This window comes from Arvicanthis niloticus, chromosome 14 (genome assembly GCF_011762505.2).
Source record: "Arvicanthis niloticus isolate mArvNil1 chromosome 14, mArvNil1.pat.X, whole genome shotgun sequence".
NCBI lineage: Eukaryota > Metazoa > Chordata > Mammalia > Rodentia > Muridae > Arvicanthis > Arvicanthis niloticus.
Window position 1 is genome coordinate 42,549,543 of NC_047671.1, and position 24,071 is coordinate 42,573,613.

Genomic DNA, 24,071 nt, shown 5'->3' on the forward strand with positions numbered 1-24,071 from the left:
CAGCGAGCCGGGGGCGAGGCTTGGACCAGCCAGGCCCCGGCCGCCCACTGGTGAAGGTCCAAGTCCACACCTTTGGGGGGACAGGCTTCTGCTTGTCCCCGCTCCAGTACGACAGTGCTGAAACTGCAGGGCTCCCCAAGATGCCCCGCCACCACTGGGGGACTTCCTCCTTCCCACGTCCTTGGCAGGCGGGAGACCTGGTGGGCGGGGGACCCCGACTGATCAGGGTTGTCGCCGACCTTGAGGCTACCGAGGGGTGTGCGTGCGCCAAAAATAAACGCGGGTGCGCGCACTGACACGGACGCATACACACACACACACACACACACACACACACACACACACACACAGAGGCATGCATGCACGTACAGCCTCTACTTGGCACTTCCCTCCTAGAAAAAGCAATTGTTCATAAACAGCCTAAAGGACAGGGGAGGGAACCCTGTGCTAGAGACATCATGCCCAAGACCAAATTTGGGGATGATTTTGATTTTAAGGTTTGGATTGAAGCGTCTCAAAAAATAAAAGGACCCAGGACAGATTTCATGCTCTTTGCGTGTGGGGAATGGAGAAATTAGAACTTAATTGCAGATGTGTTCATTGTGGCTTAGAGTGAGAAAGCAAACAAACGCTTCGGGGCTTTTCCATTCCTAGTCCTCAGCGAGCACGGCACCTTCGGGGTTAACGCCGCGCGCAGCTTGCCTGCAGGCTTTCCCAGGCAGGGAGCGTGCGCCCGCTCTGGGGAGAGCCGGGGATCACCCGCCCGCAGAGCTCCTGGGGCTCTTCCCGCCCCCGTGCTATTTTTAGATCAGCTTCCAGCTGCTGCAGGGAGCTCACCCGCTAGGGCGTGTGGAGTTTGAGAGTCTTCCAGAAGCAAGGAATTTTCATAAATTCTCTGAATGGCAAAGATGTCTCTTGATTGTCGCTGTTCTGTCTGACTATCAGGTATATTTCAGGTTAGAATTGAGAGAGAGAGAGAGAGAGAGAGAGAGAGAGAGAGAGAGAGAGAGAGAGAGAGAGAGAGAGAGAGAGAGAGAGAGAGAGAGAGAGAGAGAGAGAGAGAGAGAGAACAGAGACAGACAGAAACAGAGAGACAGAGACAGACAGACAGAAACAGAGAGACAGAAACAGAGAGACAGACAGACAGAGACAGAGAGACAGAGAACTGGGATCTGGGAGCATTTTGCAACAACTTATGAATGCAACCAGGTAACTTGCATGTTACTGTGAGGTGTGGGATCCCCCTTTGTTATTGGCTTCACAAGCATGCACAATAAAAGGTATGCAGAGAGCTGAAAAATGCCTTCTGACTGCCTGCTGAGGGCTGCAGACTCCTCTGCTTGCACTGTGAGCCTAGCCAGGGGGTGCCTGTGGCAAATCAAAACACCAGCAGGTCCAATCTGTCATCTCCTGTGGATTCTCTGCCCCTGTGGACCACAAAGGTAGAGAGAATAGGGTTATTAGTCTGCCTGGTTTCTTAAGCTCAGCATAAACTAGAGCAGATTTAACTAGTCTAGAAGATTCTAAACTGACCCTTTATTCCCAAACCCCTTTCTGCGATGATTCCTCCCTGAAAATACATTTTATCTTGATATGAAAAGGCCCTGTTACCCCCTGGAAGCTGCAGAGGATCAGGAAATGGTTTGTGCTCTCCCAGAAAGGGGCTACCGCATTGGAAAAACAAGAGGAGGCTGAAAAACCTCCAAAGGCAAAGCAGCCTAGTAGTCCAAAGGGTGGGTAGTACTAAGCCTTTGACCTTTGACCCTCCTTCCGGGTCCTCTTTCTTCCGGTCTGTAGATTTTTCTTTCAGAGCCAACTCCGGTGTAGTCAAAGTGTATTATTTATTTAATCGCATTTAATCAGAATGAACCTAAACGGCAGGCTCTAATTAATTTTAACCTTATTAAATTATGGGCTGGGTTTAAGTCCCTTTGGATTGAGATCCCTGTCACAGGGTATTCACCCTGTATGGTTTCCCTCATCCTATCGAAGGGAGGGCACAGAGCACCCTGTTTCTGTGTCAGGGCAGCCAGTTGGGTTCCAGGATGCATCAGGGGGATGCTAGAGAAAGACTTTCTCTGCTGCTCCTGTTTGTCCTAGATGCTTAGACAGAGGTGTCAGTTTGCTCTACCATCTGTGCTTCAGTTCTCGTTTGTCATGTGTGAATAGCAGCAATAGTAGATACTCCATGAAGGTCTTAGGAGATTAAATGTGGGCATCTGTATGCACTGCTTGGACCAGAGACTAAAAGCTCAACAACCATGAAATATTACGGCCACCCAAATATGAGTTAGAGTTGATGCGGATGAATTTGTGCAAAGGACTTTCTCAATAAAATCTGTTTTGCCTGTGCAAATCCAAGCTATAAATTAGTTTTTTCACTATGCTCAAGCAGGTTCCCCAAAGGCATCTATGTGTAAAGATATTGCCCTGGGTCATTATCCTGCTTTCTTTTCTTCCACAGAAAGAAAACAGCTCCTCCAAAGGCCTTCAAAAAGTTCTTCTGCTAAGCCACACACTATACTGATGCCTGCCTTAGAGAATCCCCCACTCGCAGTGGCCCAAGGCTGTCCTGAGGAGAACACTTTGAGGTATGGACATTTCTTTGATCCCAAGGTCACTCTATCAAGTTTTCCAAGTACTATCTATGATGGAGAAGATTTCGTATTTAATTGAACACACAAAGCTCCATGTAGGTTCCTATGGCCTCTTATCCCTAAAATCTTAAACTGTGGAGAGTAGGAACAAGTTCCCCTTTTCTTCACTTCCTGAGAAGAGAATTCTTGATTTTTAGACTGTAGCCAGGCATAGGTGTATTAGTTATGCTCTAAGGATCTGTACAACAAAATGTCCTGTTGATAATTCCCAGAAGCCTCCCTGCATATACCTGCCTGGGACAGCTTTGTACAGAGCCAATGAAATGTTTCCAGGAATCACAACACTTCTCACATGCAAATTAAGGTTTCTGTTTGCACCAGTCACAACCTTGCCTCTAATAACAGTCACGACAGTGACTAGGGAACATGCTCCCCTCTGCCTAGGTTGAAATGCTTCCATGGCCATTTAGGGTTCACTGAGGCTTAGAATAGCAAAACTTCTGGTACAGATGGATTGAAACAACCATGGCTAAGGCTATGCTTCCCAGAGCCAGGCCAGCTTTGATGGTAACGCATCCATGGAATGTTGAAAGTGACCAGTGTTGGCATAACAGTAGCTCAGTTGGTTGTTTTATTGTCTATCTTCTTGCTCAAAGAAAGTAGGGCAGCAGATGAGAGTCCAGTAGGTGCTAGGTAAAGCATCTCATTGCCCCATTCTCCCAGGTCCCTACTCAAGTATAGGAAGACAAACATTAAAGGGAATGTTTACAATAAAAACGAAAGGAACTTAGCAATAACACCAAGGGTGATTTTAACATAAGTTGAGTTTTATCTGTTGTTGTTTTGTTTTATTCTGTGTACAGGGTATTGGACAAAGGTCAAATTGGACAGGGTATCTATGTAGCCCTGGCTGACCTGGCACTTTGTAGACTAGCTTCAAACTCAAGAGTAACAGTGGTTCCAACTTACCCAGTGCCCCACGGAAAGGTGGGACTGCTTATCTTTTTCAGTAGAAATCTAGCCATCACCCCAGGTGATGCAGCCTGTAGACCCTCTCACACACCAGCTAGTTCTGTTTGGCAGCAGTAGACAGTGGCCAATCTGTTGTAGCCTCACCATCTGTCTTCAGCTTTTCCAGCTCCTGGGCAAGGTGGTAGCCTCTCCTTCAGGTCATCAGCATTACCAAAGATGGAGGTTTATATCTAGCTAAGGACGGATGCAGTCTTTTTGGTTCTAACCAAGGTGTGCTTACTTGTATTTATATCAACTCTATATAAATCACGGTTGAATCTGAACTAATCAAGAATATGTGCTGATGATGTGTGTGTTGCTGAGCTGTCCTGTGTGGTCCTGTGGGCTGGGTAGGCAAGTGTGATAGATATCTCTAGTGTAGATTGTTGTGAACACTGAGCATAAATTGAAGCTGCTTCTACAACTAGAATTTCTTCTATGCAGCCTCAATTCTTCACTTCGGGTGGCTCGTGTGATTTGACTCACTTAAGATAATCGTCTTTACCAAAAGTCAACTGCTTCTAGACATAATTACATGTGCAAGATGGATTCATCCCAACATCCATAGGAACATTTGAATTGACTAGAGAGTGAAACCAAAGCCACTCTGACTCGTACAGATCACTATGACTGTCCTTGTTACCTTTGTGATGCTGTGACAAAGTGCCCTAACAAAAGCAACTTAAGGAGAAAAGGAGGGATGTGTTTTAACTCAAAGTGCAGGCTTCCCTGGCAGAAGGAGTTTGAGGAAACCGGTCACATTGCTTCTGAAGTCAGGAAGCAGACAGCAACGAGGGCTGGAGTTCAACCTACTTCATGGTTTATATACATTTCAAAATCTAAGCCCAAGGAATGGCACCACCCACAGTGGGTGGTGCTTTCCACCTCAATGAACATAGCCAAGATAATTCCACCTCCAAGCCATAAAAATGTCCAGTAGCTGGCTTCTCCGGCTTCTCAAGAGATTCTAGACCTCACTAGGTTGACGATTGAAATTAACCATCACATACCCCATCTTTCCTTGACTACCTGTCTCAATGTTTGGGAGCCTAGCAATACCCAGAATTCTAAGATGGTGGTTTAACTAGTGTTCACAGTTATGGAAAAGTCAAATTCCTAAGATAAACTACTTAATCAGTTTCACCCTGGTGCATCTGCTTTTCCAACCCTCAGCAACAAATACAGTGGACACACGTTCCTTCTCGCTCAGCACGTTCCTTCTCGCTCAGCTTTCTACCTTATCGCACAGAACAAAGTATGATCACTAAAGAAACCAGTGTGAATGTGAGGATGTGAGCTTTGCCGCCAGAGCAGAATGACTCTGGACTAAGCGTGTGATGTAGTCCATCTGCTAAAGCTAAGAGGCTCGAAAAGGTCACCAACAGTTGACAGGAGGTTCTTTTACTCAAACCAAATAAAAACCGTGGGCAGACAAAAGGGGCACTTCACTTGACATTAATATCCCTGGTTCTAGAAGCTCACATACTGGGCCTTCAAATCCAGAGTCTTACTACTCTAAGTCTTAAGCACTATAGGATTATGATTACAAGCTTTCAAAGTTGGAGGCTTAAGGCTCTACGTCCTTAAGGCTGAGGCCTGCAGCCCTGGGCTTATGGTGTCAGTGGGCAGCATTTATACCTCTTGAGCTTGGGTGTCAGGACTTTTAGCTCATCCTTTGAGGATTCTTTCAAACTCTTGCAGCAACTAGGGCTCATAGGCTCCTCCCCTCATCTCTTTATAACTCCTCAATTTGGGTAGTCTCATGTCTCTGCCCATCTCTTTTCTTCTCAGTCCCTTACTGTCCTTTGTTGTCTTGGCTTCTGGAAGAATCTGTACTCCGTCACTCTTTGGAGCTGTGGAGCCACCTCCTAGTGTTATAACTTAGGACCCTGGGTATCAAGACCTTTAGGTCTATGACTCTGAAAGTCAGTATTCACGCCCTCACTGTGACTGCCACTGGGACTACACACTGAGGATAATGTTACCACTTCATACACCAAGCTCATTTGTTCTGCTCATGATAAAGATTGTAGGCAAGCAACAGTCATTTGGGAAAAGTCTATGATGAATCCTAATGTGGCCACGTTACAGAGTCAGTATATAGGACAGAAGCCCCATCTGCCTGTGAGTAATCCATAAGACTGAAAATCAGCCTAGTTATATAGCTAGAAAGAATCACAAGAATTTTAAAATTGATTATATTTACTTGTGTATGTGTGTGTGTGTCTCTGTGTGTGTGTGTGTGTGTGTGTGTTTGTGTGTGTGTGTGTATGTAGACATAAATATGTGCTCCTGCATGTGTGTGAAGGTCATAGTACAACTTGTGAAAGTCCATTTTCTCTTTCACTCATGTAGGTTCTGGGATCAAATGCAGGACTTCTTCAGCTTGGTGCACGTTTCTTTACCTGCTAAGGCATCTTGTCAGCCTTCATGACAGATTTGTTCTTTAACTGTAATTTTACAAAAACAAAAGGGGGGGGTGATTTACAATTCAACCAAATTTATAAGCCTTATATAAATATGAATTATAGTCTTAATGGAAGCAACCCTGACAGGCAGACAGGTGAGGAAAGAGGCCACAGATAAACAAGATGGAAAATTTATGGCCAAGCTCACTGTGCAAGGTTTGTCCTGGACATGTCTGAGCTTGAATTAAGTTGTGGATCCCCCTTTTCTTTGTTTAAGTTGATTAATCCAGTCTAACAGGAGAGTGCCTGTCCTATATCACTGAAAACATTGATAATACCCATGCCCTCCCAGGGGTTAGGGTTGTTTGGATTTGGGATTCTAAATCCACTCCTTTGATATAGTGAGTCTGGCTCTTTGTGTGGGTGTGCCTGTGTGCTTCTTCATTTTTTTAAAATTCATTTCTCATATATTACATCTGAACCACAGTTTCCCCTCCCCCATACACAAACCCTCTTCCCCCAGATCTACTCTACTTTCATTTCTCTTCAGAAAAGAGCAGGCCTCTCAGAGATACCAACTGAACATGGTATAACAAGTTACAATAACTAGGCGCATCCTTTCATATTAAGGATGGGCAGAGCCACCAATAGGAGGAATAGGGTCCTAAGAGCAGGCAGAAGAGTCAGAAGCACTGTCAGGAGTCCCACAAAAACACCAAGCTATACAACCATAACATATATGCAGATGACCTAGTGCAGACCCCTGCAGGCTCTATGACTGTTGCTTCAGTGTTTGTGAGCCCCTATAAGCCCTGCTTGGTTCTTTGGGCCGTGTTCTCCTGGTGTCCTTGAGCGCTATAGTTCTTGCAATCCTTTCTGCTCCTCTTCTATAGGGTTCCCCAAGTTCTGCCTAATGTTTGGCCGTGGGTCTCTCCATCTGCTCCCATCAGTCTCTAGACGACACTTCTCTGATAATTGCCCTAGGCTCTGGTCTATGAGTATAGCAGAATATCATTGGGAATCATTTCACGGACTTTTTTTTTTTTTTTTTTTTTTTTTTGCCAGTTGTATTTGGTTCTATCTTAGGTCTCTGGGCTATCCAGCTGCTAGTTCTTGGTCCTACAGCCATTGTCAGATATGGGCTTCCTCTCATGGCATGGCCCCCAAGTTGAGCTTGCCATTGGTTGGCCACTAAGATAAGTTCTATGCCACTATTATCCTATCACATCTTGCAGGCAGGACAAGTTGTAGGTTGAAGGTTTGGGGGCTGAGTTGGTGTCCCAGTCTCACTACTGGAAGCTGCCTGGTTACAGAAGATGGACTGTTCAGATTCCTTATCCCTTATTACTTGGAATCTTCCCTAGGAACATCCTCATAGTTTCCACTGTACTAGGTTTCCATACTGCCTCTCATATGCCCCCCTAAATCCAGTCATCTCTCCCTGTACTCTCTCCCTCCACCTCCCACAACCCCCCCCCATTATCTGATCCCTCCTGTTCCTAGTCCCACCCACTTCCAGCCTGCCCTCAAAAAAAATATTCCATTTCCCCTTACCAGGGATAGCTGATGTATGTTGTCTTTTAATTCCATAATTGGTGACAAAGATGACAATCAAGACTACTTAACTTAAACACAACCTCTTTTCTGTCAATCACAAAGGAGTGTTTGCTGCTTTGTTTTTAAGTTTAACTGTATTATTATATGTGCGCAAGTGTTTTGCCTGCATGTATGTCTATGTACTATATGTATTCCTGGTACCAACAGAGGCCAGAAGAATGTATTGTATCCCTTGGAGCTAGAGTTACAAATAGTTGACAGTCACCATGTGGGCACTGGGAAGAGTAGCCAGTGCTCTTAACTGCTAAGCTTTGGGGAGATAATCTTTCCTGGCTGATGCTATGCAGTTATGAATAGCCAATAGTCGAGTCCCTTGCAGCATCTGTAGGAGAGGTCATTAAGGCTTACCATGGCTAAAATAAAAATTTTCTGATAGTGGTCCAAAATAAAGCAGTAGAGGCTAGAAGCAGGATACTGAAGATGAAGTTGGTTTTAAGAAGCCAGCAGCTAAGGTTATAATGTTCTTTACAGCTGGGTGTAGTGTCCTCAAGGGAGCCATGAAGCACTCAAAGCAACCTGTAACTACAATGAAAGTCAAGCCTGCTGGTTATCAAGAGAGGGACTGGCTGGTCCACTCACAACTCCCTACATAAGGCAGCCAGGCATACAGGGACTGCTGGCTTCTATAGCAGCCCTTCATAAATAGGGCTGGTTGGATGGCTCTCTACAGTTGTGTTCATTCATAGGAACAGTAAACACTTCTTACAACAGAGACATTAACAGTAAGGTAACATTCTTAGCAGTGCTTACAATGCTTAACTGTTAGCCAAATACCCACAGGAAGATCCCAATCATTGATTCCAAAGAGGAGTTTGGGGTCTGGTGTGGGGATGAGTCAGTATTCTCTAAGTATTGTAATAGCTTACGAAACTTTGCCTTAAGAATAATAAAGGGTACAGTCTTAAGATACCTCTACTGAAAAATGGACTTAAAATCCTTGAGTATTTAAGACCTAAAGTCAGACTTTGATCATCCAAATACCTACATGCAGGAAGTGGCTAAATAATATACTGTCTTCAGTCATAGCATGTATCTCAGTGCCCATCAGATATGATTAAATGCCTAATAGTGAAGCACCCCTAGAGAACATAGCTAAGGTCCAGGAGGCCATAGAGCTCCTCCTAGGAATTTTCCAGGACCCGACTTATAAAAAAAGTCCTCACTCTCAGTGCATCTACCAATGGCCATCAAGAATCAGATGCTCCTGTAACTCACCTATGCCCTTCATTGTCCCCCATCATCTTCAGAGCTATACACCACATTCATACAGTGAGGTAGGGTTTGTCTGTATTGTTGAATGTGGCCACAGAAGTTTCATTTTACAAATTGTTACTCTGAGTGAGTGTGCCGCCTATTTTCCTTGTTAATCAACCCACACACTCCGTGGTTGATTCCATATCCTAGTCACTTTATACAGTGACATAGTGAAGATACTCATTCTGCACACTGATTTTACTTTCATTACATGTAAACTCAGGAATGTATTTTATGCCATAGTTCTTTGGATTGGCAGGTCTGAATCAGACAGTCACCACATAGTCTCACTCAGAAAGGCAGTATTGTATACTATTCAGATAGTTTATGCATCTATCTTAATGCTGTTACTGAATGAGAATTTAGAATAGGGAAGGGTGAATATATAAAATGGTACAAAGAAAAAACTGGATATTTGGTGATCAGGTCAGTAGGCAAGAGCACTGCCACCTTTTATCTCTATAGGCCTAGAGTATTACACTTCACCTTCAGTTGAAAGCAAGAAGTCTTGAGTAGAGGTAGCGCATGTTACTTTGTCACAGACACACTTAGTTTGAAGGATAATTTTCTAGATCTCTCTACCTCTCCTGGTTTGAACCCTAAGTAAACTAACCAACCCTAGTTAGAGGCAGTCTTAATTCCCCTTGAGTTGTTGGTCAGGAGTATCCAAGAGATTCCCAAAACAATGTAGGCTACTGCCACAGTCCTAGAACTTGAAGGTAACTATGATTGGTCACTAACAACAGCATAAATAATTCATAGATTCTTAAACAGTAAATTTTAAAAAACAGCTTAAAATAATACATTATACTTTTCATGTATGTTCAAACTCCAAAACTGGCTGGCAAAGTATCACCATTTTATGATATTATTTCAACTTGGGTTGCTTTGTTTAGCATCCTCCTCAATGAGGGTCAAAGGATGCCTCTGCTTTCTGCATTGTAGATCAGTCAGCATGGTCTAGACTTTTGTGTAAATGAAATCATACAGTGAGCTTCTTTCGGAAGGGGTATCTTTCTGTGAAATCAGGATAATTATTCTCATGTGTAATCATTTACATTGTTACATGCATCAATATTTTATCATTTTTTGCCACCCAGTTTAATTCCATTATATGGAAATGATATGGATGGTTTATGTATTTGTTTATCTGTTGGTGGATATTTCAGTTGTTTTTAGACTTTTAGCTATTGTAGAAAAATTCGTGTTCATGTTTTTGAATGCACATATGACTTCAGTTTTCTTTGTAAATGCTCAGAGAGGCAACAGTTAGGTCTGTGCTAGATGTGTTTAGGGATGCTTAAGAGACTGGCAATAGGTTTTCCAAGGTGATGTTATTGTTTTCCATTTCTACAAGATGTGTGTGGATATATTTTGGCTGCTTCCCATTCTCACTGTCACGTGGAATCCTCAGTCTAAATGTAAACCCATAGTTATGTAGTGGCATTTTGCCATCATCCCAATGTGCATCTCCCTAATAACTACTGAGGTGTCAAGCACATGAAATTTTGTTAACCACTTATGTACTTTGGTGAAATGACTACTCAAATATTTTGATGTTCTGTTGTGTTCTTATGTTCTTAACTGGCGGATTTCAAGATTATTTATATATCCCAAATAAGTTCTTTTTTTTTTTTTTCCCAGAATGGTAAACAGTTCCTTTGTGCCTGGTTTGTCTTTACTTCAGCTCCATTAAGGTTAGGTTGATTTTTAAAAAATAGTGATGTACAATATATAGCATGACATTTTAACATTCAGTGAAATGATTAAATTAAGCTAACTGATGTATCTAGCACCTTACACACTTTGCTTTTTGGTGGTGAGAACAGTTAATATTTTGTTTTTTAACAGTTTTCAGGGTTTATAATATCCTTTGCCACATTCCCATGCTGTTCTGTGGATCTCTAGACCTTACCTGACTTTTTTCTTTCTTTCTTTTTTTAATTGGTTATTTTGTTTATTTACATTTCAAATGTTGTCTCCCTTCCTGGCTTCTTATCTCCAAACCCCCCATTAGATCCCACCTCCCCTTTGCTTCTATGAGGGTGCTTCCCCACCCACCCACCTATTCCTGCCTCACCACTTTAGCACCTCTTATGCTGGGACATTGTGCCTCCACAGGATCTCCTCTCCCATTGATGCCAGATATGGAAAACCTCTGCTATATACAGCTGGAGCCATGGGTCTTTTCATGTGCACTCTTTAGTTGGTTGTTTAGTCCCTGGGAGCTCGGGGGGGGGGGGGGGCTCTGTTTAGTTGATATTGTTGTTCTTCCTATGGGGTTGCAAACTTTTTCAGCTCCTTCAGTCCTCCCTCCCCCTAACTCTTCCATTTGGGGTCCCCTATTCAGTCCAATGGTTGACTGTTGGTATCTGCATCTATGGTTTCTTTACCCACCCTAACTCCATCACCACTCCTGAAGACCTGGGCTCTAATCTCTGCTTCTATGAGGAGTTTTGCTTTGCTCAGCTTTTGCATGCAGATGAATTTACAGATTACTTTATCTTTTTTAGTACATTTGATAGTTTGTCTACATTGTTGTAAATGACCCCAGATTATCTGTGTAAAAACCTTCATTCTGAGTAGATACATAGATTCATTCTGAGTGGATACATAGATAGGGATAGGTTCTTTTTCTTACTCATCAATTCAAATATTATGGCAGATTCCACATCCTGGTAATTTGGAACATTCCTACAGTGAAAACACCTCTTCTGCATGGTGATTTCACTTTTTGGTGTAAATTCAGGAATAGGAATATTATATGATATAGAAATTCTCTTTAATATTTCAAGAAATAGTCACACTGTTTTCAACAATGGCTGCTCCAATTTATATTACCCACAAGCATGTTACAAGAGGTTCCTTTTCATCTCATCTTTTCCAACTCCTACTTTTCAGTCTTTATTGTAAGAGGTCATTTAGTTTGATGAAACCCTAGTTATCTATCTTTGCTTTTGTTGTTTGTGTTTTACAGCAATAACCCTTAGCATTTGGATTGTAGGTTATGGCCACTCTCTTCTTTAGAGCTTTTCAACTGTTTATGAATTGTCCACATTTCATGGGGACATAATCATTTTCTAATACACCATGATGACACTTTTTGAAATGCTATGTGTATTAGTCAGGGTTTCCTAAAGGAACAGAACTAAGAGAATGAATATATATGAGATTTACCAGATTGACTTACAAGACATGTTCTGAGGAGTTCAACAATCTCTACCACCCATTGGAGAAACTGAAAAAGTTTATTAACTGCTCAGTTCATGATGCTGGGTATCTCAGTGGTCCCTGTATGGAGCTGAAAACTTAGAGGTTTCCTGGAGAGTTGCAGGTCTTCAGTCTTCATTGGAATCCCAAAGAAATTTCTAGAAACAGTGAAGAACTCTCTCAATACCATGATAGATGAACTTGACAGTAATAGTGAGGGCAAGCAGCCAAAAAGCAATGTTTTCTTCTTCTCTGTCCTTTTACATGGGTTGCTGAAAGAAGATATGGATTAAATTTAGGGTGGGTGTTTCTGCTTTGAATAACCTGAACAAGAAACTCCCCCACAGGAGTGCCAGCAGCTCGGGTTCTAGTTGATTCCAGATGCAGTCTAGTTGACCAAGTTTAGCTGTCATACTATGGCTGCTAGCTACAGATTTCATTTTTCCTAGCAGACATGGAATGATTTGAAGCTCCTGTCTGTGTTGGGGGTAGGGCTTTTTCTGCACTGTAAGATTTTTCATTAAACTGATTAATTTGACAGCAAAGAGTCCAAGAGAAGTCTGTAATAAAAACTAAAGGCCTTTTTGTTATTAAATGATTTAATGTTTATAGATACAGGCCTTCTCAGTTTATAGCTCTTAATGAATGGATGCACAATATTAATTCTTAGGGAAGTTAGCTCATTTACTATTATCCATAAAAACACATAAGCAATAATCAGTCATTTCTTTTTCTCTTTTTTCTACTCACTCCCCACACCAGGTATATGCCATCCACAGATTCACTTCACCTGATAATCCATCCACCATCTTACTAGTCACCTATGAGATAATGACACTTGAATGTAGGGATCCATATGAACAATGCAAGAAAATATCATGCCAATTCTCAAGGATAAAATAAATGAAGAATAAAATAGTACTCAACCAAATCCTAGAATGACATTGCTAGCAAGCTATAATAGGTATTTATTTTTTGTATTTATTTATTTATTTATTTAGGTTTTTTCAATACAGGGTTTCTCTGTATAGCCCTGGCTGTCCTGGAACTCACCAGGCTGGCCTCAAACTCAAAAATCTGCCTGCTTCTGCCTCCCAAGTGCTGGGAATAAAGGTGTGCACCACCACTGCCTGGCTTGTAATAGGTATTCAGTCAAAAGAGCAATACATGGCCCAGTGGGTAGAATATTTGCTGTGAACACAGGGACCTGAGTTGAGATGCCCAGATTTCATATAAAAAATTACTTAAGCCCATTTCTGAGGAGATAAACACTGAAAGATTTGGGGGTCTTCCTGTCTAGATAATCTAGCCAATTGGTGAGCATCAAGTTCAGGGGTAGACTCTGGTTCAAAAAATAAGGTGGAGCCACCCCTCAATTGCTCCATGTGGCTGGGGTAGACACCTAGCTGGTCTGCTCCCATGAATACACTATATCCTGAGACATCCTAGAGAAGCTACTACAATCAGAGCAGCGGACACCTAGCTGGTCTGCTCCCGTGAAGACACCATATCCTGAGACATCCTAGAGGAGCCATGTACTCAGAACAGCTGGAGGTCAGTATCACAGGATCACAAAGACATCTGGACCCTGAGGAGTTCTGACAGAAGGAAGATAACTGGAAAGACAGGCTCCAATCAGAGACAGTGAGTGCAGGTAGCACTAGAGTTAACCAGATGGCAAAGGCAAGCACAAGAATGTAAGCAACAGAAACCAAAGTTACTTGGCATCATCAAAACCCAGTTCTCCCACCATAGCAAGCCCTAGACACCCCATCACACCGAAAAAAGCATGATTCAGAATTAAAATCACTTCTCATGATGATGATAGAGGACTTTAAGACAGACATAAATAACTCCCTTAAAGAAGTACAAGAGAACACAAGTAAACATGTAGAAGCCCTTAAAGAGGAGACACAAAAATTACTTAAAGAATTACAAGAAAACACTAACAAACAGGTGAAGCAATTAAACAAAATCATTCAGGATCTAAAAATGGAAGTAGAAACAATAAAGAAATCTCAAAGAGAGACTACCCTAGAGATGGAAAACCAAATGCAAGGGCACCCACATAAATAAAAGAAACTTTACTAAAGCTCAAAGCATACATTGCACCTCACACAATAATAGTGGGGGATTTCAACACCCCACTTTCAACAATGGACAGATCATGGAAACAGAAACTAAACCAAGACACAATGAAACTAACAGAAGTTATGAACCAAATGGATTTAACTAATATCTGTAGAACATTTCATCCTAAAACAAAAGAATATACCTTTTTCTCAGCACCTCATGCTACCTTCTCCAAAATAGACCATATAATTGGTCACAAAACAGGCCTCAACAGATACAAAAAGATTGAAATAATCTCTTGCACCCTATCAGACCACCATGGACTAAGGCTGGTCTTTAATGATGAAAAAAACAATGGAAAGCCCACATACAAGTGGAAAGTGAACAATGCTCTACTCAGTGATGACTTGGTCATGGAAAAAATAAAGAAAGAAATTAAAGAATTTTTAGAATTTAATGAAAATGAGGACACATCGTACCAAAACTTGTGGGACTCCATGAAAGCAGTACTAAGACGAAAACTCACAGCTCTAAGTGCTTACAGAAAGAAACTAGAGAGAGCATACACTAACAACTTGACAGCACAGCTGAAAGCTCTAACACAAAAAGAAGCAAATACACCCAAGAGGAGTAGATGGCAGGAAATAATCAAACTCAGGGCTGAAATCAACCAAGTAGAAACAGAAAGAACTATACAAAATATCAACAAAACCAGGAGCTGGTTCTTTGAGAAAATCAACAAGATAGATAAACCCTTAGCCAGACTAAACAAAGGGCACAGAGACAGTATCCAAATTAAGAAAATCAGAGCTGAAAAGGGAGACATAACAACAGAAACTGAGGAAATTAAAAAAAAAAAAACAGCAGATCCTACTACAAAGGCCTATACTCAACAAAATTAGAAAATCTGGATGAAATGGACAATTTTCTCGACAGATATCAGGTACCAAAATTAAATCAGGAACAGATAAAAACATCTAAACAGTCCCATAACCCTAAAGAAATAGAAGCAGTCATTAAAAGTCTCTCCACAAAAAAAGGTCTGGGACCAGATAGTTTTAGTGCAGAATTCTATCAGACCTTCAAGGAAGACCTAATACCAATTCTCTTCAAACTATTCCATCGAATAGAAACAGAATTCAAGGAAGACCTAATACCAATTCTCTTCAAACTATTCCATCGAATAGAAACAGAAGGAATACTACCCAATTCATTCTATGAAGCTACAATCACACTCATGCCTAAACATCACAAAGACCCAACAAAGGAAAAGAACTTCAGACCAATCTCTCTTATGAATATAGATGCAAAAATACTTAATAGAATTCTCACAAACCAAATCCAAGAACACCTTAAAACAATCATCCATCACAATCAAGTAGGCTTTATCCCAGGAATGCAGGGATGGTTCAATATTTGGAAATTCATCAATGTAATTCACTATATAAACAAACTCAAAGAAAAACACCACATGATCATCTCACTAGATGCTCAGAAAGCATTTGACAAAATTCAACATCCCTTTATGTTAAAAGTCTTGGAAAGATTAGGAATTCAAAGCCCCATACCTAAACATAGTAAAAGCAATATACAGCAAGCCAGTAGCCACCATCAAACTAAATGAAGAGAAACTTGAAGTAATCCCACTAAGATCCGGGACTAAACAAGGCTGCCCACTCTCATTCTACCTATTCAATATCGTATTGGAAGTCCTAGCCAAAGCAGTTAGACAACAAAAGGAAGTCAAAGATCTCAGAAGATGGAAAGATCTCCCATGCTCCTGGATTGGCAGGATTAATTTAGTAAAAATGGCCATCTTGCCAAAAGAAGTCTACATTCAATGCAATCCCCATCAAAATTCTAAACCAGTTCTTCATAGAGGTATAAAGAGCAATTTGCAAACTCACTTGGAATAACAAAAAACCCAGGATAGCAAAAACTATTTTCAACAATAAAAGAACTTCTGGAGGAATCATCATCCCTGATCTCAACCTGTACTACAGAGTAACAGTGATAAAAAACTGCATGGTATTGGTACAGAGGCAGGCAGGAAGATCAATGGAATAGAATTGAAGATCCAGAAATGAACCCATACACCTATGGTCACTTGATCTTTGACAAAGGAGCTAAATAAAACCATCCAGTGGAAAAAGGACAGCATTTTCAACAAATGGTACTGGTTCAACTGGAGGTCAGCATGTAGAAGAATGCAAAACAATCTATTCTTATCCCCTTGTACAAAGCTCAAGTCCAAGTGAATAAAGGACTTTCACATAAAACCAGATACACTGAAACTAATAGAAGAGAAGTTGGGGAAGACCTTCGAATACCTAGGCACAGGGGAAAAGTTCCTGAACAGAACAACAATGGCTTATGTTCTAAGATCAAGAATTGACAATTGGGACCTCATAAAATTACAAAGCTTCTGTAAGGCAAAGGACACTATCAATAGGACAAAAAGGCAACCAACAGATTGGGAAATGATCATTACCAATCCTACATTCAATAGAGGGCTAATATCCAATATATACAGAGAACTCAAGAAATTAGACTCCAGACAACCAAATAACCCTATTAAAAATGGGGTACAGAGCTAAACAAGGAATTCTCAACTGAGGAAACTCAAATGGCTGAGAAGCACCTTAAGAAATGCTCAACATCCTTAGTCATCAGGGAAATGCAAATCAAAACAGCCCTGAGATACCACCTCAAACCATTCAGAATGGCTAAGGTCAAAAACTGAGGTGATAATAGATGCTGGTAAGGATGCGGAGAAAGAGAAACACTCTTCCATTGTTGGTGGGATTGCAAGCTGGTACAACCACTCTGGAAATCAGTCTAGCGGTTCCACAGAATATTGAACATAGCATTACCTGAAGACCCACCTATACAACTCCTGGGCATATACCCAGAAGATGCTCCAACATATAACAAGGACATATGCTCCACTATGTTCATAGCAGCCTTATTTATAATAGCCAGAAGCTGGAAAGAACCCAGATGTCCTTCAACAAAGGAATGGATACAAAAAATGTGGTACATTTGCACAATGGAGTATTACTCAGCTATTAAAAATAATGAATTTGGCCTATCATGGCCTATCATGGCTGCCTCCATGGCCCGCGGCATGAGCCCCTGGGTCCTGTTATGGGTGGCTGGGAGATCTTAGGGACCCAGGGCCGGGCACTGGGCAGTAACATCTAGGACATTTGGAACTACAGGCGAGCAGGGAGCTGGCGAGGACGAGGTGGATGGCCCGGAGCTGCCCCAGGATGTGTGAGTGCCCGTCATGCCATGCTTCCTTGCCCTGTCACTTGTTCTCAGGACAGCCTCTGGCTCAGCACCTGCACCCTGTTTGTCCCCAGGGTCAACATGGACTACTCTGGCAAGAGGATCCTGGTGAGGGGCAGAGTAGGGGACAATGTTTTATACCTGGCCCAGAGCCATGGGGTGTACCTGGAAGGGGCCTGCAAAGCATCTCTGGCTTGCTCCACCTGCCATGTGTATGTGAGTAAGGCCCACCTTAATCTCCTGCCTCTTCCTGAGGAGAGGGAGGACAACATGTTGGACATGGCTCCACTGCTCCAGGAGAACTCGAGGCTGGGCTGCCAGATTGTGATGACCCCTGAGCTGGTAGGAGTCGAATTTACTCTTCCCAAGATCACCAGGAACTTCTATGTGGATGGCCACATCCCCAAGCCCCACTGACATGAGGCCACTGGACTGACCAGAGTCATGGAACAGAAAAGAAAAGCCATGCTTCCTACCACAAAGCACAGACTGCCCAGGAAAGAGAAGTTGGACACACAGTGTGAGACCAGAGCTGCCACTGGGGACAGCCAGTGTCTGAGCCCTGAGGGGGATGGGTCTTGGATGTGTCAGTCTACCAGAGAGAATCGAACTATAAATTAAGGATGGACTCAAACCAGAGCTGCAATAAAAGTCACCCCCCCCAAAAAAAATGAATTCGATAAATTCTTAGGTAAATGGATGGAACTAGAAAATATTATCCTGAGTGAGGTAACCCAACCACAAAAGAACATACATGGTATTTACTCACTGATAAGTGGATATTAGTCCAAAAGCTTGAAATAGCCAAGATTCACCTCACAGACTACAAAAAGCCCATGAAGAAGGAAGACCAAGTGTGGGTGCCTCGGTCCTACTTAAAAGGAGTAACAAAATACTCAAGGGAGCAAATATGGAGACAAAGTGTGGGACAGAAACTGAAGGAGGGGCCTTCTGGAGACCATTCCACCTGGGTATCCATCCCATGTGCAGTCAACAAAGGTAGACACAAATGTGGATGTCAGAAAGTGCATGCTGACAGGAGCCTGATATAGCTGTCTCCTTAGAGTTCTGCCAGAGGCTGACATATTCAGAGTCAGATTTTCACAGCTAACCATTGATCTGATCAAGGGGTTCCCAATGTAGGAGTGAGAGAGAAGACTGAAGTAGCAGAAGGGGTTTGTGGCCCCATAAGGAGAGCAACAATACCAACCAACCAGAGCTCCCCAGGGTCTAAACCACCAGCCTGGGAACACATAGGGAGGGACCCATGACTCCAGTTATATATGTAGGGGAGGATGGACTTGTCAGGCATAGGTGGGAGAGGAGATTCTTGGTCCCATGAAGGCTGGACACCAACTGGGGGGAATTTGAGGGTGGGGAGGTGGGAGTGGGGAGTAGATAGGGCACATCCTTATAGAAGCAGGAGGAAGGGGGTGGGATAGGGGGTTCCTGGGTTGGGGGAAATGGGGTAAGGGGATAAAATCTAAAATGTAAATATAATATCCGAAAGAGAGAGACAGAGAGAGAGAGAGAGAGAGAGAGAGAGAGAGAGAGAGAGAGAGATTATCTTGAGCCTCAAAAAAAATAAGGTAGAGAGAAATTGAGGAAGATATCCTGATTTGGCTCTTGTCTCCCAGATGTACACATATGGTAGTGCACACCCTCATATGCACGCATACATACAAAGGAACATGTATACATACATCACTTATACACACACACACACACACACACACACACAGAGAGAGAGAGAGAGAGAGAGAGAGAGAGAGAGAGAGAGAGAGAGAGGTGACAAATCTGCTTAAATAGTTTATAAAGTTGGCTTCCCATGCATTGTTAAATAAATTAAAAGGTCTCTTAAATATTTTTAGTATTAAATGGAGAAATCCAAAGAACTTTAGAAAACAACAACAAAAAACCCAAAACAACAGTGAATTCTGAGCAATAGCTCTCTTAGTGACCCCTGCTGAGAACACTACTGTGCACTCACTGTAAGTCACCAGGGCACCATGTCTTCCCCCAAAGTGAGAGCCTGTATAGTTACCCCAAACTCATATCAATGGCACCTTACCGAGCAGAAAATTAATCAGCTATAAACTATCTGTCATTAAGTGCCACCAGACCCGTCTCTTCCAGTCAGCGTTCATTATGTATTCATGAGCCAGGTTGGCTATCTTTCATTCTTTATTGTATTCAGGGAAGGAAAAAAAACCCACATAAAACCATTTTCCTGGCTGAATGGGTGAAATAATTTAAAAGCCAATATGTTAGGCTGGCAGCTTGTCTAACAACCATGAGGCTCTCTTCAGACCAATAATGAAAGTAGCTCACTCATTATTATATAATGTATCCATTCATGCCTTAACACTAGGTGAATATTTATATTTATAGGAAAAGAATACTGAGACCATCTTGCCATTCTAAAAATCACCTTTCATTAAGTGGTCACACTTCTATCGATAAAAGTGGCTACACCTTAGTCCTGTGGGATGGCTGCTTTTAAACTCACATGACATCCCCTCAGTCTTTACATTGGTGATTAAAACTGCAAAGACAGGAAACTACTCAGTGGGATCAAGAACATCCTCAGCAGTAAGAAAGCATGGTGTGGCTCTTCCTTCTCTTACATTCAAAGGCCTTGAATCGATTTTCTCTACTTGGTTGAGGGACAATTTACAGAGGTGTGTTTTAGAGTTCCCTGGGCTGAGGGATAGAAGGAGAACCCATGAGAAAGAAGAGGCAAATGAAGGAGAGGCCTCCATGAGTTAGGTCAGTCATGAAAAACGTGGCCCCAAGGGCTGACCAATTGGAATTAAGAGCAGCCCAGATGAAACATAGTAAGTAATAACTCGAGGTTATCAATAGGAAAGTAGATTCTAATAGCATTGAGGGTAGGCATCTGCCCAGCTCTTGTGCTGCTTAAGGCTTATTGTAAATTTAAAAAAAAAAAAAAAAAAAAGGTTGTATGGCTTTTTTCCAGGAACTGAATGATCAAGGCAGGGTAGAAACCCTGATTGGGATTAAAAATTTCTACAACACATAAATGAGTTTTCCCAGGCATCCTAGTACTGTATTAACTCAGCCTAGACAGGATGACTATTGGTTTCAAGAGGCTGAACCCATTGTTTCAGTTTTCATGTAGAGTACTCCCTGGTCAGTGCAACATTAAGTAGTTTGAATGCCTGTGTCCCCACTAAAATTCATGTTGAAATCGAATATGCAATGCATCAGAATTGGAAAGTGAGGCCTTTGGGAAGTCATTGGGTCATGAGGGAATTGCACTGGGATAGTGTGAAAGAGGCTTCACATAGCACTCCTGGCTACTCAAGGGAATATATTAGAAGCCTTCACTAGATAACCAGTCTCACCGGCACCTTAACTTGGACTTTGCAGCCTCTTCAACTATAAGGAATAAATTATTGTTGCACTTAATTTCTCAGTCCCAAGGATTTTGTTACAGCATCACAGACAGATAAGATAGAATTTGGCAATGAATAAAGAGGGAATTCTATTTATTCCCACAAGGGAGTGCTATTGGGAACATTGTAGGCAACAATGTGTGTTTCTTATAAGGACAATAACATGAACTGTGCACTATGGGAGTAGTAAAATCTAAGTAACCTGTGACTAGGTTCTATCTTGGCTTTCTGTAATGCTACAATACCCACACCCAGCATCAGCCTCTGCTTGCAGGTCATGCATTTGAGATTACAATAGCCAGATCAACCTAGATAAAGAGATAGGCACTAATTAAATGAGAGAGAGGGTAGAAGGGCAAGGAACGAGGGAGGAAGGGAGGAAAAGAGAGAGAAAATGATATTCAGTTCAGTAGGTAATGATACTTACTGCCAAGCTGACTACCCGAGTTAGTGCCATGTCACCCACATGGTGTACTGAGAGAACAACTTCACCCTAATTGTACTCTGACCTCCACATTTACACTATGAAATACATTTTATATGTGTGTGTGTCACTAAGCCCCCTACACATACACACACACACACACACACACACACACACACACACACTAAATAAAAAAATGTCAGAACATTTAAGAGAACACTATGTTGTTGAGACTGTACATATCCTCCACTTCACCTGCTGTGGCTACTTCCTTCTTTGATACCTTAAGTTCTAGAAGAATGGAGGGAACAGATTGGATAAAGGAAAAGGTTCCTTTATTTATGACAACAACATACAGTGTTGTCAGTAGGCACCCTTCCCATGCTATGTCCTTCGGCACACACTTACAGGTGGCATAAATGTCTTCATGTTCTATGTCCATTCTGAGAGAAATATCCACATATCTTTGCCCATCATTCCCTTGTTCTTTCCTAACCTGAGCACAGAGGAATGTGTTAGTCTCCGCCTATGGGTCCTTGTGTCAGTGCGGGCTGGGACTATAGATAATCATTTGTCTTTGAAGGAACAATTAGATGCAACATCCTGTGTTCTGCCTTGTCCAAGATGGTTCCTTCATTCGTGCCAACCCTCTCTATAGAATACCCTGTGAGAACATGGAGCACATGGGATTGGAAATGCATGTTCTAGAAATTTTGCTATAAGCTCTTATCTAAAACAAAAATGAACTCAACAGGTTGTAGTTACATATTTGTCCATACATATACACACATGTATGATTAAGTAGGTAACAATAATAATCAAAGAAAGGAAGCTATCCATTTTGAGAGTGTGGGGACCTGAGAAGAATTGAAGAGAGTGTACCTGGGAGGGAACAAAGGGAGGAAGAGGGAAAGGGGTAGTGATGGAGATTTCTTTTAATTGAAGATGTATAGTTCAAAGACCTTTAAAAGGAATATTTTAAAAAGCATATTCTTACCTAAACCCAAATGAACTCTAGGTTATTATTTGTAATAACATCCACTTCCCCGTGCCACCACTCTCTGTCACTGCAAACAGCTTTACTGATTCCCACTCTGCCCAATAAACTAGAAGCTAATGATGCTTGCCCACTTCTGTGTCTTGTCACTAAGATTCTGACAAAGTCTGTTTCCTTAAAACAGTACACTTATTTCTCAATAGTATACTTTGTATTTTGCTTGTGTAATTTGCTTTAGACATGAGAAAATTGAGTTCCCATCTGTTTCACCCCTTTGAAATTATATATGTCCCCTGCTATAAATAACCAGGAGTTTGTTGCTATCAACAGGAATCTACAATGGGCTGAGCCTGAATGGCCACCTGCAAAGAGAGATGTTGGAGTGATTTCTGCAGAGTGAGAAATGAGCAAGGTGACCCAGCTTGCCCGGATGACAAGACACAAAGGCTGACATCCATCATGTCAATGTACCCCTGATCTTTCATCTTCATGTCATGGACCCAGATAGCAGGGCCCAAACCAGCAGCTCTGAGTGGTTAAGGTAACACGAGACAAGCAACCTAGTAAAAGACAGTAATAATTGGAACTAGAAAGAATAGGATTAAGATTAAGGGTCACTTTGTCTATCAGCATATTTTTAGAAGAAGAAGAAAGAACAAGAGTGACACTTGGTGGCCATTACAAGACAACACAAAGGACTAAGCTACAGGGAAGACTCTCCTCATCAACTTTGTTCTCGAGTTTTGGAAAGCAGAAGAAAAGTGCATTGCTCACTTAAAAAAATAAAATGTAAATAAGTAGATAAATAAATATAAAAAATAAAGCCTGTGTTTGCAGCAATAGCCGCATAGTGAATTCATCAGAAAGAGTTTTAATATGCCTTTATGCAGGCTACTACCAGGTAGTTAGTAAAAAATTCTGAGGCTAAGTCTCAAGCATGACATTTATCAGAAAGTCATCACTAACACTAATGTAAACCCATAGTTAAGCATAGTTTTGTCAGAAGGATATTCTCAAATCTCCAGATCTCCTCACACCCCTAAACATCACCAACAACTTTAAAGGGCTTTTAATTAGATTGTCTTTCTTGACTGACATTTGCCATATAATACATCATAAAATTGAGCATTTAAAAAAATCATTAATTCAGTATAGTGGTTTGAGAAAGAATGAACCCTATAGGCTCATATATTTGAATGTTTGGTTCCCACGTGGTGAAGTGTTCAGGAAGGACGAAGAGGTATGGCCTTGTTGGAGAATGTGTGTGTCACTGGGAAGTGGTCTTTGAAGTTTAAAAAGCCAACTCTGGCTCCCCCTTTCTATCTGTCCTTCCCTCCTTCTTTTCCTCCCTCTCTCACTTCTTCCATCCTGCCTGCGCATTAGCATGTAGCTCTTAAGTACTGCTTCAGTGCCATAACTGTCCACCTGCCACCATGGTCCTTGCCATGGTGATCATGGGCTAGCCCTTTGAAACTGTGAGCAAGCCTCCAGTTAAATGCTTTCTTTTATACACTGGTTTCTTCACAGTAATAGAATAGTAAGGCAGAAATTGGTAGCATCAAGTGCTGTATTGTTGTGACAGGCTTGACTATGCTACTTGTTGGTGAAATGTGAGCTTTGGGACTTTAAGTTGGGAAGGTAGCTGAATAGTTTAAATAGGTTTGAATGGGCCATCATAGTAGGAGCTTGGAAAGCAATAGTGCTCAGAACAATGTGGACTGTAGAGGCCCAGATCAAGATATTTTAGAGGGAAAGAATATTATCAGTTGT

General features: G+C 41.9%; 1 long non-coding RNA gene and 1 pseudogene across 1 annotated transcript; both read left to right on the plus strand.

Moving 5' to 3' along the window:
* The first annotated feature begins 827 nt into the window (after window positions 1-827).
* LOC143434403 (uncharacterized) lies at window positions 828-23,141 on the plus strand. Its single transcript, XR_013103874.1, has 3 exons — window positions 828-945; window positions 2,465-2,591; window positions 22,632-23,141. It is a non-coding gene; the product is annotated as an uncharacterized LOC143434403 (long non-coding RNA).
* On the plus strand, window positions 17,274-17,878 carry LOC117719971 (ferredoxin-2, mitochondrial-like; annotated as a pseudogene).
* Window positions 23,142-24,071: the final 930 nt, after the last annotated feature.